Raw genomic sequence first — 17,762 nt, 5'->3', positions numbered from 1 at the left:
AACATCCAGAATAATGTAAAAGAGTTACTCCAAGGGGTGCCTGGATGGTTCAGTCAGTTAAGCATCTATCTGCCTTCGGCTCAGGTCATGATCCCAGGGTCGTGGGATGAGCCCTAATCCCTGTGTGGGGCTCCCTGCTCAGCGGGGAACGTGCTTCTCCCTTTCCCTCTACCCCTTCCCTTTGCTTGTGCGCCCCCCCAAATAAATAAATAAAATCTGTTTTTTAAGATTTTTTTTTAATCTTTAAAAAAAAAAGATTTTATTTATTTATTTGACAAAGAGTCACAACGAGAGAGGGAACACAAGCAGGGGGAGTGGGAGAGGGAGAGGCAGGCTCCCCACCAAGTACAATGCAGGGCTGGATCCCAGGACCCAGGGATCATGATCAGAAAGAAAGGCAGATGCTTAACGACTGGCCACCCGGGCACCCCAATAAATAAAATCTTCAAAAAAAAAAAAGAGTAACTCCAGTTAGACTATTGGGAATTTAATATATGCATATCTTTTTTTTAATGGCTTAGGGAGCATAACTGTTGAATCCTGCATTAAAAATATTAATCGGAGGGGGCACCTGGGTGGCTCAGTGGGTTAAAGCCTCTGCCTTCGGCTCAGGTCATGATCCCAGGGTCCTGGGATGGAGCCCCCATCGTGCTCTCTGCTCGGGGGAGCCTGCTTCCTTCTCTCTCTCTGCCTGCCTCTCTACCTACTTGTGATCTCTGTCTGTCAAATAAATAAATAAAATCTTAAAAAAATATATTAATCAGATAACTTTTCCGGGAATGTTTTAAAGCACAAGGTTACCAGTAAATGTATTTAAAGTTAAAACTCTTTGCTTCATTTTGGGAACCTCTAATCTTTGGAGGGAAAAAAAAAAATTTCTATACTGCATAGATAGATTGAAATGCTTTTATAGAATGCAAATAAGAAAAGAACAAAACTGTATTGGTGACCAAAATATATTTTTACCTCCCTCACATTTGGGACAAGGTCAGTTAATCAGTAAATGGCTTTGGCTATGTTACAGGCACTATTCGGTAGGACTTTCAGTTCCTATCTTTGCTTTATTCACGTACTTCCAGAGGTCACTATTTCTTTACTTTGCTTTTAATTTTACTAGTATGCAGAAACAGAATCATCAAGGAAAAAGAAGATACAGAATTTTTTTTTTAAGGTGAAGGGCTATTGAGATAATATCCAGCGATAAAGAAATAAGGCAAAAATGATATTATGTGACAAAAATAATAGACAAAATATACTTTGAGATATCATCTGGTCTACCCCTGGGTAAAATTAAATTTAAACCAAACAATAAGTTAAAAGTCTAGCTTCTTTTCAATGCTGTCCAAAGTCCCAAAACATCCCTGGACTTCAGCATCTGCACATGCAACATATACTACTATTTTTTAAAAGATTTTATTTATTTATTTGACAGACACAGATCACAAGTAGGCAGAGAGGCAGGCAGGGTGGCAGGGAGGGGTGGGAAGCATGCTCCCCGCTGAGCAGAGAGCCCGATGCGGGGCTTGATCCCAGGACCCCAGAATCATGACCTGAGCTGAAGGCAGAGGCTTTAACCGACTGAGCCACTCAGGTGCCCCTATACTACTATTTAAAAGTAGTCCATATCCATCACCATTATTTTAAAAATGTGAGGAACCTCAGATAATAAAGGTAGTCACAAAATAATCAAGGTCATACAGATATTAATGTAGTAATAGCCACTAAGTTTTATAACATTAAAATGGCTACCATAACAGATTATATGAACAAAAAGAATGTGTATATTAAAATGCATATGCTATCCAATTTTCATTCAAAACAAAACTAGACTAATCATCAAAGTTACTGACTAGGAAGCTTACTACAGTGGTCTATAATGGCTGCTTGACCATGTCCACCTGCTGATCAACGTATTTGCAGACAATCTGTCTTCCTTTTTATCAGTATGTTTTCTTCTCTCAACCATTCGGGATGCATTCAGCAACATTGGATGATCGTGTCCACTGAGTTTGGGGGAGGAACAGATATTCAGGAAGCACAGTTAACATGCATTTACATGCAAAACTAAGTAATGTGAGGAATTTAAGTTTGCCTTATCCTGCAGATCTTTTTGTCTGCTTATACATTCTCTGTACAGAAGAAAGAGTGTTCCTTGTTCCACAAGGTCATGAGATTTCTCCTGAGGCCCAGAAATGCTGAGGCTGAACAAAATCAATCTTCCAATTCCCACTTGTGTTTGAATTCCATATTGTTGGTTTTTCTCTGGCAATAGTAGAAAAAGACAGCTTCCTCTAGAAAAGGATAGATACTCACAAAATAAATGTGTAATATCAACTGCAGTCATCATCACCGCATTTGAGCTGTGGATATTCAATTAATTAGTCCATCTCAAAATTTGGTTAAAGCGGGGAGCTATGAAATAATATACATATAACACAGACTTTTAAAGATCAATTTAAAACATGTAAGTATAAAAATGCATTTAAGTATAAATGCATTTGCTAACTATGACGTGAAAATACATTCTTTTCTTTGAGTAGGAGTCAAATGATTGGGTTCTTGTCTTTGCATGAGTTGTGCCTATAATGTATCACTTGTAATTTCCAGATTCATTTATACAAGGTATATTTGTAAAGTAACATAAGCTCAGAACCCTTCTAGATTGTTATGATTTGTTTTTAAAATCAGGTCTGTTGAGCTATGTTTTTTGGGTGTGTGTGTATAATCACCATCTCTCGCCATACAACATTACAATATTAATAACTATATTTGCTAAGCTGTACTTTGTATCTCCATGACTTACTTATTTTATAACTACAACTTTGTACCTTTAAATCCTGTTTATCTATTTTGCCCATCCCCCCACCACCCCTCTGGTAGCCCCCAGTTTGTTCTCTATATTTAAAAGTCTGTTTGTTTAGTTTTTTAGATTCCACATTTATGTGAAATCAGATGGCATTTGTCTTTCTCTGTCTGATTATTTCACTTAGCATCTAGGTTCAAGCATTTTGTCACAAATGGTAAAAATCTAATTTCTTTTTAAGACTGAATAATATTCCATTATGTATCTATGCATGCCACATCTTCTCTATGCATTCATTGTATTTATGGACACTTGGGTTGTTTCCATGTCTTGGCTATTGCAAATAATGCTGCAAGAGCATAAGTCATATACTTTTTTAAATCCGTGTTTTCATTTTCCAGTAGGGAGGTTAATGAATCATATGGTAGTTCTATTTTTAATTTTTGAGGAAACTCCATACTGTTCTCCACAGTGGCTGTACCAATTTACCGTCCCACCAACAGTGCATGAAGGTTTCCTTTTCTCCTTATCTTTACCAATATTGGTTATTTGTTGTTATTTTGATACTAACCATTCTCACTGGCATGAGGTAATTATCTCATTGTGGTTTTGATTTTCATATCTCTGATGGTTAGTGTTGAGCATCTTTTCATGTTTCTTTTGGCCACTTGTATCTCTTCTTTGGAAAAATGTCTATTCAGATCCTCTGCCCATTTTTAAAAATTGGAGTGTTTGGTATTTTGGTGTATCATATCAGTTTTATCAGTTTTTTTAATGTATTTTTTATATTAGCTCCTTATTGCATAGATCATTTGAAAATATCTTCTCCCATTCAGTAGGTTGCCTTTCTGGTTTGTTGATGGTTTCCGTTGCTGTGAAAAAGCTTTTCATTTTGTTGTGGTCCCTATAGTTTATTTTTGGTTTTGCTTCCCTTACCTAAGATGATAAATCTGTAAATATGTTGCTAAGGCTGATATCTAGAAGATAACTGCCTATGTTTTCTTTTAGGAGTTTTATGGTTTTGGGTCTCATATTTAGGTCTTGAATCCATTTTGAGTTTACTGTTGTGTATGTTGTAAGAAAGTGGTCCAGTTTCATTCTTTTGCATGTAGCTACCCCATTTTCCTAACACCATTTATTAAAGAGACTGTCTTTTCCCCATTGCATATTCTTGCCTTCTCTGTTGTAGAGTAATTTATCACATACATGTGTGTTTATTTCTGAGTTCTCTATCCTATACCATTGATCTGTGCATCTGTTTTATCCCAATAACATACTGTTTTGATTACTATAGCTTTATAGTATATCTTGAAATCCCGGATTATGTTACTTCCAGCTTTGTTCTTCTTTCTCAAGAATGCTTTAGCTATTCAAGGATTTTTGTGGTTCTGTACAAATTTTAGGACTATTTGTTCTAATTCTGTGAAAAATGCTAACTAGGGATTTCATCGAATCTATAAATTGCTTTGGGTAGTATAGACATTCTAACAATGTTAATTCTTCCAATCCATGACTACATAAATCTTTCCATTTTTATCAGTTTCTTTCATCAGTATCTTATAATCTTTGGAGTATAGGCCTTTTACTTCTTCAGCTAAGTTTATTCCTAGGTATTGTATTCTTTTTGGTGGAATCATAAGTAGGATTATTTTCTTAATTTCTCTTTTCACTAATTTGTTATTAGTGTATAGAAACACAACAAAGTTCTGTATGTTAATTTTGTATCCTGCAACTTTACTGAATTCACTCATCAGTCTAATAGTTTTTTTTTTTTTTTTTTTTTTAGTTCTAATAGATTTTGGTGGAGTCTCTAGGGTTTTCTAGATACAGTATCATGTCATCTGCAAATAGTGACATCTAAGATATGATTTTTTAAATCCAACAATCACTGTTGTTTTGTACACATCTAATTTTTTTTTAAAGATTTTATTTATTTGTTTGACAGAGAGAGATCACAAGTAGGCAGAGAGGTAGGCAGAGAGAGAGAGAGGAGGAAGCAGGCTCCCTGCTGAGCAGAGAGCCCAATGTGGGACTCGATCCCAGGACCCCGAGATCATGACCTGAGCTGAAGGCAGCAGCTTAACCCACTGAGCCACCCAGGTGCCTTGTACACATCTAATTTAATGATAATTTTATTTTATGTAAGTTCTATGTTGCAAAGCATTAAACTAGTTTTTATAGAAGTATCTCCCTTTGTTTCCACATCCACATTTGGAACACTTAGTATTGTATATACACAAAATAATATTTATGAAAAGGTTCCTTGGACCATTTGTCCATAGGTTTTAGAAGGCCCTAAATGTTTGCATATCAAATAAGCTTAGGAAATGCTAGTGTATAGCAAGTTATGCAAGTTTCTGGCTGTGACTTTTTAATGGCATCTGTAACAAATAGAACCTACACAAATGGATTTGGCAACAAACACACCTTACCAAGCTGGTGGGAATAGAAATTGAGCAGACATATAAGAAAGAGATTAGACACAAAATTTAGGTTGCTAGGAGTAACAATAAACTGTTTTACAGAGGGAAATTGAGAACATTGGTTATCCAATGCATTGATGAGATAAAAACAAGTGAAAAAACTCTCTTGTAAATTAGTTTTTATTATACCAAGACTGCAGAACTTCTGTGTCTTATAGGTATATTTGTTGAGGTATAGGTTATTTTCCTCATCCATAAACTTTGGAGTAAATTCTCCAGAATTAATCTATTCTGGGTGACATATAATCATTCTCAAGAGTCAATCTATCTTTCTTTCAACTCTTTTTGTGTTGTTTCTTTGTTTTCTCACTTATTCTTTTCGTCTTACCACATTTGGCAATACTTCATCTATAACTTCATTTTTTAACATATGAGTAAGCCTACTGACCTCACTGAGGCTGTTTAACTTCTTGGGAGAACTCACAGTAAAGGTGTTGTTAATCCCCTGTGAAAGAACACAAAATTTTGCTCCAACAAGGGGTGAAGATAACTCCTACATGACTCTAAACTTGCTACACAACAGTACGTTTTGCAATACAAAAATATGATGATTGAGTTACTTGAACAGGTCTTCCTACCAAGTCACCTATGAACAGTTTTGGTGTTGACATTCAAATGAGTGTACATTATGGTCTTATTGATTTGTAAGACTCTTCTGTGTCAACAGATTTGAGCCATTCATAATGTTTAATACAAAATGGGGGGTATTTGTGAAACTGAATTCCTCAGATCATTTGTCCATAAAGGGGAACAAATGCTTTCAGATCATTTAAGTTTAGAAAACGCTAGTGTATGTCAATATTTATTTATTTATTTATATTTAGAGAGAGAATTTATGAACAGGACAGAAAGAGAGGGAGAGAGAATCTGAAGGAGGCTCCACGCTCAGTGTGGAACCTGACACAGGGCTTGAACTCACAACCCTGAGATTATGACCTGAGCCAAAACCTAGAATCAGATGCTTAACCAGCTGAGCCACTTGGGCTCCCCAACCTTTTTTTTTCTTCTTTTTTTTTTTTTTTAATATTCTGATATATATTGCAACATTAAGGATCTCTCAGGGCTGGGGGTGGAGGGAGTGGATATAATTTTATACATTTCTCAAATTTTCTTTATCTGCAACTCTTCACTGCCCCCCACCCCGGATTACCTATTACATTTTTAGGAACAAGAAAAATTAAAGCTTCTAAGCATTTGGCTAAAGAGAGAGGAATTCTGAGTGGAAGTACAGTAGCTGGTAGCAAATTATACTTTTGCGAATGGGGAGGAGGAAGGAAAGGTCAAGAATGGGGCAAGAATTGTAAAGGGAGACTTTATGGTTTTCAGAGTGGTTTAGTTAGAGAAGCCAAAGTAAAATTTGGTCTGAATAAAATTAAATTGTTTCTAGGGGCGACTGGGTGGCTCAGTGGGTTAAGCCTCTGCCTTGGGCTCAGGTCACAATCGACCCCCTGCCCGTCCCCCGTCTCTGCCTGCCTCTCTGCCTACTTGTGATCTCTGTAAAATAAATAATTAAAATCTTCCAAAAAATTAAAAAAAATAAGTTGGTACTACTTCCCTTGAAATGTGTTCTTGTTAATAATTATTATCATTACCATGATGATTATATGGACCTTTCCATGAAAGTTGCCACTTATTTAAAGCAATGTAACCTTGAAGAAGAATAGTCCTGTTCTGTCATTGAGAACATTGAGCACAGTATCTGTGCCTTGCCCCGGGACAAGGGACTCCCAGATGTCAGTAAAGTAGTCAGCGCTTACAAACCTCAGTTATCCCATCTGTATAACAGACGTTATAAAACCTGCATTGCAGTGTTTCTATGAGAATTAAATGAAATATGTGAAAAGACCAAGTACAATGTCTGGCATTTGGGGATATACTATAGCTATTACTCTTCTCTTTTGTTTCCATTCACAATATGCCCTCTCAGTTAGAACCAAAGCCTATAGTCTTAAAGACAAAGTTAACCTTTCACTATTTATGCATACTTTAACTTGCTAAGTACAGTCACCTTATTTTTTCTTGAGTACCAGGCAAATTACTGAACTTCTAAGGAGGTTATACTATCTAATTTGTTTTTGGCACTAGAAATGTGTTAGGAAAAAAATGGAAAAATAAATGATTTACCAATCCAAGTTGCAGACTAATCTAAGGTGTTTTTGTCTTTTTTTTTTTTTTAAAGTCACAAAGACCAGCCTTCATTTTAATTTGCAGTTACTCCCTCATTACAAAAGAAGTATGGGGCACCTGGGTGGTTCAGTGGACTAAGCCTCTGCCTTTGGCTCAGGTCATGATCTCAGGGTCCTGGGATCAAGCCCGGCATTGGCATCGGTCTCTCTGCTCAGTGGGGAGCCTGCTTCCCCCCTCTCTGTTTGCCTCTCTGCCTGCTTGTGATCTTTCTCTGTCAAATGAATGAATAAAATCTTAAAAAAAGAAAAAGAAAGGAGTAGTAGGAAAGTTATGGTGGTTTGTTTCTTGTCAGGATCCATATGGAAAACCAAGAAGAAACAAATAAATAAATAAATAAATAACCAATAAGAGCCTTGAAACCATAAAAAATCTCCCTCCTCATGTCCCAGTTCCCTATCACAGAGTAAACTAGTTACTGTAGACATAGTAGACACAATAGAACATTTGATAGGTGACCATATTTTTACAGTGTTTTAGAGTCCTAAACATAATAGCATACTGAAAACTTGACATTTGGTTAGGTGATCATTTGCGTTTTTTTTTTTTTTAAGGTTTTATTTACTTATTTGACAGAGAGATCACAAGTAGACAGAGAGGCAGGTAGAGGGAGAGGGGGAAGCAGGGAACCTATATGGGAAAGTAATTGAGCCAAATGACTTACTGGTGGCTTTAACTTGACTGTAGTACTGCTGTTTCAAGAATGTTCAGCTTGCAGCTAATTTGTTTGCCAAACAAGAAGTAAATATTTATTGTAGCTTTACTAACCAGAAGATGTGATTCCTTCTGTTGATAATCTGTTTACCAAACCATCAATGGCATTTGGGTTATACTGACTGAACCCTATTCTTCAGGACCTATTTAGTAGGTAACACTCCTGTTGGGGTAGATTCCTGAAGATATTTGAAATCTCTGTAAACTCAGCGCACAGGGTTAACAAATGAAACCTCCTGGTCTGTCTCATTTAGAGATTATGATATTTTCTTTCCCAGGAAGCTTTGTTTCCAAATGGTCACATTGAGTAGATCCAATGCCTTCACACATCTACATTCCAATGTAGGTTGACACAACGCCATAGTTCCCTGCCTCAAATAACCTTCCAGCTTCAGCTGGCCGCTTGTTTTTAAGGTTGGCTGAGAGAAGAAAATAAAACCTCCATGGTCTGGCAATCATGGTCTGGTAATCATGGGTTGTCTTTATTTGTAACATGCTCCCCTTGGGCTGGATCACAAATCTTTTTTTAAAAAGCCCATCAGTACTGTCTAGAACAGAATGCAAACAAACCCAATCAGATGTGACCAGGGTTTTGGAACACGATGAAAACTTTACATTTCTAGTTGAGCTGGGCTTTGGTGAAGACTTAAACCATATCCCATATCGTTGAGCAATTCTATTAAATGAAATTGTTTGCTTTCTCCAGTAAACAGCTGGTGTTCATGTGGGCTTTAAGAATAATCAACTGAGGATGTAATTGAGGTTTTACTGAAAATATATCTCCTTCTGACTTATTGAAAAGATCAAAAACATGGTGTTTAATTTTTTTTCTTCAATTAGAAACTTTGTGCACCTTATACTCCATGTAAGAAAGGGAAGCAAGGTCAAAAATCTTTTTCTAATTAACTGAACACTTTGATCTTTGGTCAAAAGCATGTAAAATCTAAAAATCTTCTGATATATGCGGGAACTGTGGTAATGCCAAGAGCACTGGTGTGCATTGGGTTGGATTTTACAGCAGCTGAGCTACTGTGATTTAAAATGAGCTTTTATTTTTTGTTTTCATTACAAATCTTACAGTTTGTTCACCTCAAACTTCTTATATTGTATAGCAATCACATTGGGGTCTGTTTTTTGTGGAATGTAGTGATATTTGATGGTTTACTTCAGTAAATATAAAAGTTATGCAAAAAATTACCATATAAGAGATATACTTGAAAATTTCCACCAGTAGTGATGTGAAGAAGTTAATGTGATGTACAACTTCAAGGCTTTAAACTGCTTGGTTTGAAGCATTCTTTAAAACACACACCTACACAAACCAGGGTACTAACTAGGGTGTTTAAAACCTCAAAATTATACCTGAATTTCTAGGCTGTGTCCCCAGAGATTCTATTCACTTGATCTGAACATGGCCCAGGCACCCCAAATGCTGACCACCCTCTCCAGATTTTATATGCACGCCAAACACCAGTACAATATGGTGAGTGGCATTAAGAAACAGAGCTATATTCTGTAAAACACAAATCCCTTGAGATGATTTGCAAAGAAAATTTCCATAGTCAAGTCGGGAAGGGACCCTCTGCATATTATCTTTTCTAGGAGTTTTTAAGAGTATTTCTAAATAGTTAAGACAAAGAAATCCTACGGAAAAGAATCCTGCTTAACTGGGTTTAACCTGTAGTTTCTCTGACGTATTTGATCCTGGATAACATTTTCATCACGTTATCTCTTACCAGACCATAAAACCTATTTATTCCACGATGTCTTTAAGCAATTCTACTAAATGAAATTTGGCAAGATCCAAATTGTTATTTACATGAGTACCATTTTATTTTTATTTTATTTTTTATAATTTTATTTTTTGTAGTGTTCAACAATTCACTAGTTGCACATAACACCCAGTGCTCATCACAACATGTGCCCTCCTTAGTACAGCTTTTTAATGCCATGCTTTGAGAACATGCAACTTTCAAGGCCACTGAGAATTATTTTACCTTTGTTGAGATCTATAAATGGAATGTTTTGATTACCTAACATGGCATCTAAAAATAAAGTACTGAAGATTCACACCATTTTTGTATGATTTATTTCCTTATTGCATAAAATAATCAGGATGAAAGCAAATAAAAAAAAATAAAGAAAAAAGGTTTGTTTCAGTTTTAGGTGACAGTACCCTGAAAGGAATAATGGTTATCTGAAGCTTAACTGCTAAAAACCCTCTTGTCACAATATTGTTGAATTGACATTTGTAAGCAAATGCATTTTGTTGGTGAATGATCTTTTCACATTACAAGACTTTAAAAATAGACTGGTAAAAAAAAAAAAGAATCAAACCTAAAATATACTCAGGAAGTCCAGAGACTTTGTGAAAATGGATTACTTGATTTTTTTTTAATTTGATGTAATATATTCAAAGAGGTTTGGAATATATTTAATTTACATTTTTCTTCCATAGGAAAAAAATACTAGAGAAGGTTCTGGGTCTGGAGGTAGAAGCTGAGTCACAATTCTAAGACAGGAAGCATTTCCATAGCACTGGAAAATATCATCAAAAAAAAGGAAGGCAAAGAGTCACTAGTTTTATCTTCCAGAAAAGAAGAGAAGGGAGGGTGATTTTTTAACCAACATCTTTTCAGGTTATGTGGGCCAGTCTCTACATAAGACCCTTTATGAACATTACTTCATTTGGATAAAAAAAATTTTCTTCAAATTCTTTTATACTGATAGAAAAGATTATCTGTTGTTTGGAGTGATTTAAAAAAAAAGAAGTGGGGGCACCTGGGTGGCTCAGTGGGTTAAGCCTCTGTCTTTGGCTCAGGTCATGATCCCAGGGTCCTGGGATCAAGCCCCGCATCAGGCTCTCTGCTCAGTGGGGAGCCTGCTTCCTCCTCTTTCTCTCTGCCTGCCTCTCTGCCTACTTGTGATCTGTCAAATAAATAAATTAATTAATTAAAAAAAAAGAAGTTGTGATAATGAACTTTGACATACTAGATCTATATCCATGCTTTCCACTCTTTCCCCGTTTTTCTTCCTTTGTCTGCCCCAGCCTCTCTTGTTTTAATACTTTCTTCCCTATTAGAAATTACCCGTGTTCTTCACTCAGTGAAATCCCCTGAAAATGTTAACACATAAATGAAGAGCGATGCCTTCATGTGTTCTGCGTGGCGAGAATACTCCCTTGCATTTGGTTACCTTTGAACAGCAGTCTTCTTCCCAAGCTCATGCTGAACGTTAGCGTACTGTTGTGCCTTATTTCTAAATACATACGAAGGGCATTTTACCTTAGATTAGAATGACAGCAGGACTGTCAGAAGCAATTACTACCCCCTCATATTTAGTGAAGCAAAGCAAAATAAAATGTAATATGTCTGGTTTCAAGTATGTAGATGATGTGAGATTGTGTACATGGATTACTTCTCACATTTGATTCACCTTGGTTGGTTTCATGATGCTGTCACCTGGGTGCCAATTACTATGCTGGACATCTGCCAGGAAGGAGCTGAAATGAGGTCATCGGCTTATTTCATCTTGGCACCAAGGTCACGGCTAAGCTGTATTTAACCTGGTGCTAGAGGCTAAAGACATTGTTTAGTCCCGGAGCTGTTTTATATGCAGGAGTCTTATAATAGAGAATATGTAGGCTTTTTTTTCCCCCATTTTTTATACAAAAGAAAAATAGTGAAAGCTATCACAGATATTTCAGAATTATGGCAACCACCACTAGCATACAAAGTACACACTATAGATTTGTCCAGCATACTAAAATCCGTTCTTCATGGAGGAAGTTGCTTCTATCACTCTCTATTGTTTCTCATAGTCAGATAAATGGTGACAACCATGTCATCTGGAAGGCAGGGAGTGTGGTTACATGGCAGAAATGGGGGTTTGGAAGGAAGGTGCTAGTTTGGGTTGACAGTATCCAAACTAACAGGGTCAGGATCCATAATAGTGATACTGGAAACTAAGGCAAAAGAAAAAAAGTCAGTAATAGTGATCCTGCCTTTATTTTGATATTTTGCTCATTATAGGTTTTTATATGAATTTGTTCTTATAGCATGTTATTAGAATAAAAAAATAAAAGCAAAATAAAATGCAAAAAAGTTATTAAAATAGCATTTATCTTGATTACCGATTATTTTGGTGCTTCTTAAATTTTGAGCCAATCTAATCTTGGTTCTACCACCTAACATAAGCTGAAAACTCAGAAGATTTGTGGAAGAGTATAATGTAATAAAAAGCACAAAACTGACCCCATATTCCATGCAAGTAAATAATAGAACCCCAAGATTCGTGATTTTTAGCACTGAGAATTTTTTGTGCTTAATATTGGTCATTAAAGTTATGAGCATCACTAGAAGTCATAATAGATTGATTCACAGCCTAAATTTCATGCAGGGAGGGATAAGGGAGGGGTGGTTGCACTATGTAAGATTTGGGACCTATATTTAAACAGGAGCCCATATCCAAGGCAGATTTCCCTCATTCTATTCTTTAGGAATCAGAGAGATATTTTTATTATTTTTACTTTAAATAAGAAGAATGTTAAAGTTCTGATGGGAGAGTAGATATTGGTGAAAACGGAGGTTGAATATGCATGCAGGGAACTTTTTTCATTTTCATTGTAGAAGTAAAATGAATAGAAAATTGTATCTGATATGCAAGAAATCTTGCTTGCTGAGACACTTGCTATGAAATAAAGACTCAGCCTTGGCCAAACTCAGAGCTCCTATAATGGATTTTCAAAATCTTTGAAAAAGATTTTCAAATTTGCGCCTCTATAGTTGTTAATATATTCCTAATGTTAGTATATACCTAAGTTCTAAGAAAAAGGAAAAGCCCCCCCAGTGATCAGCTTATCATTTGTTGTTCCTATAGCTGCCAACATAAATATTGATAGCCTCACACATCTAGTTTATTTTATTTAAAATTTTACATGTATTTAAATGTTTGATATATTTTTCTTACCTGAATCACTTTCTGAAACCCAGGTAGACATATCTAGATGAATTCAATGAAAAGAAATACTATGTTGATATTTATCAAGGATCCTACACTTAATATTCTTTTTGAAACTGACTTCCTGGATGATTTTAACATTATATATTTTTTTCTTTTCTAGAAGCTCGTTCAGAATTCCTGGCTCATTCAGAATTACCAGTAAAGGTGTGCACATGTGTGAGGATGTATATGTATTAAGTATATGTGTGTGTTTGTATGTGTATATGTGTGTGTGTGTGTATTTGTGTGAGTGTAAACATTGTATTTACCCACGATCCCTGGACTTTTGTCAGAATTAGGACTTAGAGATGCATATACTTGTTAATTTCCCCTATAAAGTGACACACCACTTACAAACAAGAATTGTGACTTCATTATCTTTGTATCAATGGCTCTTAACTAGTTTGGTGCCTGCCATGTAGTGTTGCTCGAGATGAACTCATCCAAAAAATGATGCCTTGTTTCTATTATTCTTATCTCAGAGATCTTCTAATAATAGAGCAGTTACTTGCAGTGAACCTGGAAAAAGAAGGCATTGTGCAAGAAGAGCTAAGAAAGTCTCAGGGAAATGGAACAAAAGAGGATGCTCGGGGCACCTGGCTGCCTCAGTGGGTTAAGCCTCTGCCTTCAGCTCAGGTCATGATCCTGGGTCTGGGATGGAGCCCCGCATTGGACTCTCTGCTCAGTGGGGAGCCTGCTTCCCCTTCTCTCTCTGCCTGCTGCTCTGCCACCTTGTAATCTCTCTCTCTGTCAAACAAATAAATAAAATCTTTAAAAAAAAAAAAAAAGAGGATGCTCTTGTTGGGCTCAGGAGATTCAGAGCTTAGATGCAGGCTGGAGGAAGTCCAGAGCTTATGGGAGCCATAATAAATAAATGATACCTCTTATTCTCTGAATCATAAATGATTGCACCTGACTGTTCAGTTCATGCTTCCTTTATAATTTTCTTCATTTCATGTCTTGTAGCCTTAATAAGATCAAAATGCCCTGGTGAAGAGAACTTATCATAAATTCTTTTTGTACTCCTCACAGTGCTGTCACAGTTCTGAAAGTATATTAAATTTAAGCAGGTGTAGCATTAAACTAATTGCCAGCTTATTATGTTTTTCCTAGGCACCAAGTAACTACATATTTAGGCTTTTAGAAAGAAGGAGAATGTTGTGATTTAAAGGGCTCAAAATGAATCAGTTACCACTCTGAACTATATTAATCACAGTCCCAACTGTAAAAGGTGACACACTCAAAATTAGGATGATTTGAAGAAAGTTTCTGTACAAAGGTATTACTTACACAAGTGTGGGTGGTGTGTAGGAGGATTACAAACAATAGTGAAATAACCTGGTTTTAATAATAGCAAAGGAGCTTTTTTAGACTGAGATGTAAGGAACAATGGAAATGAGGTCGTAGTAGAGCTCTGGAAAGAGTGCTGGTGCAGAAAATTTTTCCAGGGAGGAGTAGTGATTCTTGGTGAAAATACAGAACCAACTCAAGGTGACCCCACAACTAGAAAGTTAAGGAAATAAATGCCCTGATCTTACACTTCCTCCTCCCTCCTGTCTCCTGCCTTGGCTGTCTATTGGCCAAACACATTGGGAAGCTGTTGGGTGAAACCCCGATAACTATCATCTGTGTGATTTAGTCTCCCTGTGCAGGAGTCTGGGTGGAGAAATGCAGAGAGTGTATTTGAAGGGGCCCGTGGAAGATCTTTGGCACATTATCTCTTATTGGAACCTGTCCTGATCCTTAAAAATCTGTACTACTTGGGGCGCCTGGGTGGCTCAGTGGGTTAAAGTCTCTGCCTCCGGCTCAGGTCATGATCCCAGGGTCCTGGGATCGAGCCCCGCATCAGGCTCTCTGCTCAGCGGGGAGCCTGCTTCCTCCTCTCTCTGACTGCCTCTCTGCCTACTTGTAATCTCTGTCTGTCAAATAAATAAATAAAATTAAAAAAAAATCTGTACTACTAAAGGGTTTAGTAGTAGAATAGTATTACTGAATATATTTATACTCACTAAGTCAAATGCCTGTATGATGCTACTCCACTTTAAATGCACAATAATGTTTTATGTTGCTATCCTTGAGATACACAAACAGTGCAGTGGGAATCAGAAGGGAGGGGCCAACTTCACTTGGAGAGTCAGCAAGCCTTCTAGTGTAGGTAAGATCTTTTTTTTTTTTAAGATTTTATTTATTTATTTGACAGAGAGAGGTCACAAGTAGACAGAGAGGCAGGCAGAGAGAGAGAGAGGGAAGCAGGCTCCCTGCTGAGCAGAGAGTCCAATGCGGGACTCGATCCCAGGACTCTGAGACCATGACCTGAGCCAAAGGCAGCGGCTTAACCCACTGAGCCACCCAGGTGCCCTAGTGTAGGTAAGATCTTAAAAGATCCCAATGAAGAAAGGAAGAAGGAAATGTTATGCAGAGGGTACAGGATGAGTCATGAAAAAGAATAGTATGACTGAAGAAAACAAGAATAATGGGGTGCGCCTGGGTGGCTCAGTGGCTCAGCCTCTGCCTTCGGCTCAAGTCAGGATCTCAGGGTCCTGGGATCGAGCCCCGCATCAGGCTCTCTGCTCAGTGGCGAGCCTGCCTCCCTCTCTCTGCCTGCCTTTCTGCCTACTTGTGATCTCTGTCAAATAAATAAACATACTCTTAAAAAAAAAAAAAAAACAAGAATAATGGAAAAAGAAAATTGGCCTTTGGAGTTAAACTGAAACCTGGTTAAACTCCAACCCTGCTATTTATTAGCCATGTGATGCTGAGAAAAGATCAAAATCTTTCTGGTGCTTAATTGTACCTTCTTTAAAACAGGCACAATAATTCCTATGGGTTACTTGCACTGATTAAATGAGATAATATATTAAAGGTATCAATAATTATATGCTGTTCCTAGGAGCACTCTCATTAGACTCACAGACTGTTATTTCCAAATAATCACTTCAGCAACCAAGTGATGACTTGTTTTTAGGCTGAGAAACTATGGATTAAAAAGGCAAACAAACAAAGCAACAAAGTAACTTTCCAACTTGGAGTCATATGATAACTTATGTGTTGGATGTAGATCACTTAAAAGAGTAAGCAATCCTGTTATTTCCCCTTTATAGTTGTTCTCTGTTGGCATTTAATATTGGTACCATGATTTCCCTGCCTTTGCTCACTTCGTACTTTGTAATATGTTGTAAACTGTCCAAAGATCTTCCCTTGAATTTCAGTATATTTCATGTCCAGCTTGTGTCCATCTTAAAGAGCAGTAAGTAATGACTTTTAATGAATGGAGTCATATAATTCTTCAATTCTCTATTTATTTATTCATGGAAAATCTCTTAACCACTATTACAGTTTAGTCTTGCTTTCTTCACATTTTCTGAGTAGAGTCAGGTTTTTCTATTATCTGAATTATTGAGTTTGCTGACTTTGAGGTGTTTATGGACTCTGGTGAAAAGAAAGCCAGTGACCTTGATTTAGTCTTGCTTTCATCTACAAAATATTCTTCTTCAGTAAATAACTGGCTCTATGTTTTTTTTTTCCTTTTTCTATCTTGGTGTATATAATGTATATGTATGTGCCAGTCCATTTATTTTATGCCCTTGCCCCCGACACCCCACTCCCACCCCAACAGAAAAGATCAGGAAAGATAACATACAGCAATTACTTCTTTGATGGCTTTTTTACATTATGTTTGAAAAAATATTCCGTTATTTCTCATTAAGTGCTTTTTAGGAATCTTGCTATTCGTTTGTCAATGTAATATGTCCCTCAATTTGCCAGTTTGTATTCAGAGGTCAGCCAGATTTAGGTTGGCAATTATATATGAGTCTTATTACATGGCCTTAAACAGCAATTGGTGTACTGACTTCTAATACTACTGTACACACCTGTGGGCATTTAATGAAATGTTAATTGATGATAATATGCTGAATTGAATTGACTTGCAGATTCTGGCTGATTACTCTTCAATTTAATATTATGAGATGCATAGCATTAATCTGGTAGCAGGCAGGATCAAATTTTAATTTATTGCCTGTGTCTAGGAAACTGTAGAACTTTCGGAATTCCAAGTATATATTTGTAGTAGATAGGAAAGATACTATATAACAAAAAAGTGGGTACAACAGAAAACATCTGACAGCTTTTTCTAGGAGCTTTTCCTTGCTTTTGTTTTTCTTTCATTTAAAAAAGTTCTCATTTGGGTTCAGTTATCCAAAATTCATAAAAAAGCTAGGTGACTTTTTTTTTTTAGCATGTATATTCTTTCTTGGATAATTGTTAGAACCTTGAACTTCTTGTTAATGCCCAAAGTGATGTTATCCTTTTCTGCTTAGGACAGCCACCATTTTTTAAAGTTTTGGAAGTAGTTAAAGATTATTTGGAGAGGTGGGAAGGAATTCCTAAAATACTTTAAGTGTTTTCAGCTTTATCATGGTTTTCTTAAGATGCTTCTCATTTGTTTTAAGTAACTTTCAAACATAAGACTCCATATTTATGTTTCCAAGTGCTTGCAACTGGTTATTGGGAGTTATAATTCTAAGGGAGAATTTCAAATTTTTCATTCATTTTCTTACAAATATTATCCAAAATTA

The 17,762-nt window shown here is 36.5% G+C and overlaps 1 protein-coding gene across 9 annotated transcripts in view; it reads left to right on the top strand.

Annotated features, from left to right (window-relative positions):
* The window catches only part of ARHGAP24 (Rho GTPase activating protein 24), a 508,913-nt gene that overhangs the window by 399,434 nt on the left and 91,717 nt on the right, over positions 1-17,762 (top strand). Inside the window, exon 2 of one of the 9 annotated variants that reach the window (XM_045079407.1) lies at positions 13,307-13,350. The exons of the other annotated variants lie outside the window; for them this stretch is intronic. The gene's annotated coding sequence lies outside the window, so the exon portion shown is untranslated. The remainder of the gene's footprint in view (positions 1-13,306; positions 13,351-17,762) is intronic. 9 annotated transcript variants of the gene reach the window in all.

This window comes from Mustela putorius, unplaced genomic scaffold (assembly GCF_011764305.1).
Source record: "Mustela putorius furo isolate JIRA1106 unplaced genomic scaffold, ASM1176430v1.1 tig00000382_pilon_pilon_pilon, whole genome shotgun sequence".
NCBI classification, from domain to species: Eukaryota; Metazoa; Chordata; class Mammalia; order Carnivora; family Mustelidae; genus Mustela; species Mustela putorius.
Note: the sequence above shows the minus strand (reverse complement) of the source record. Positions and strands in the feature narration are given on the sequence as shown.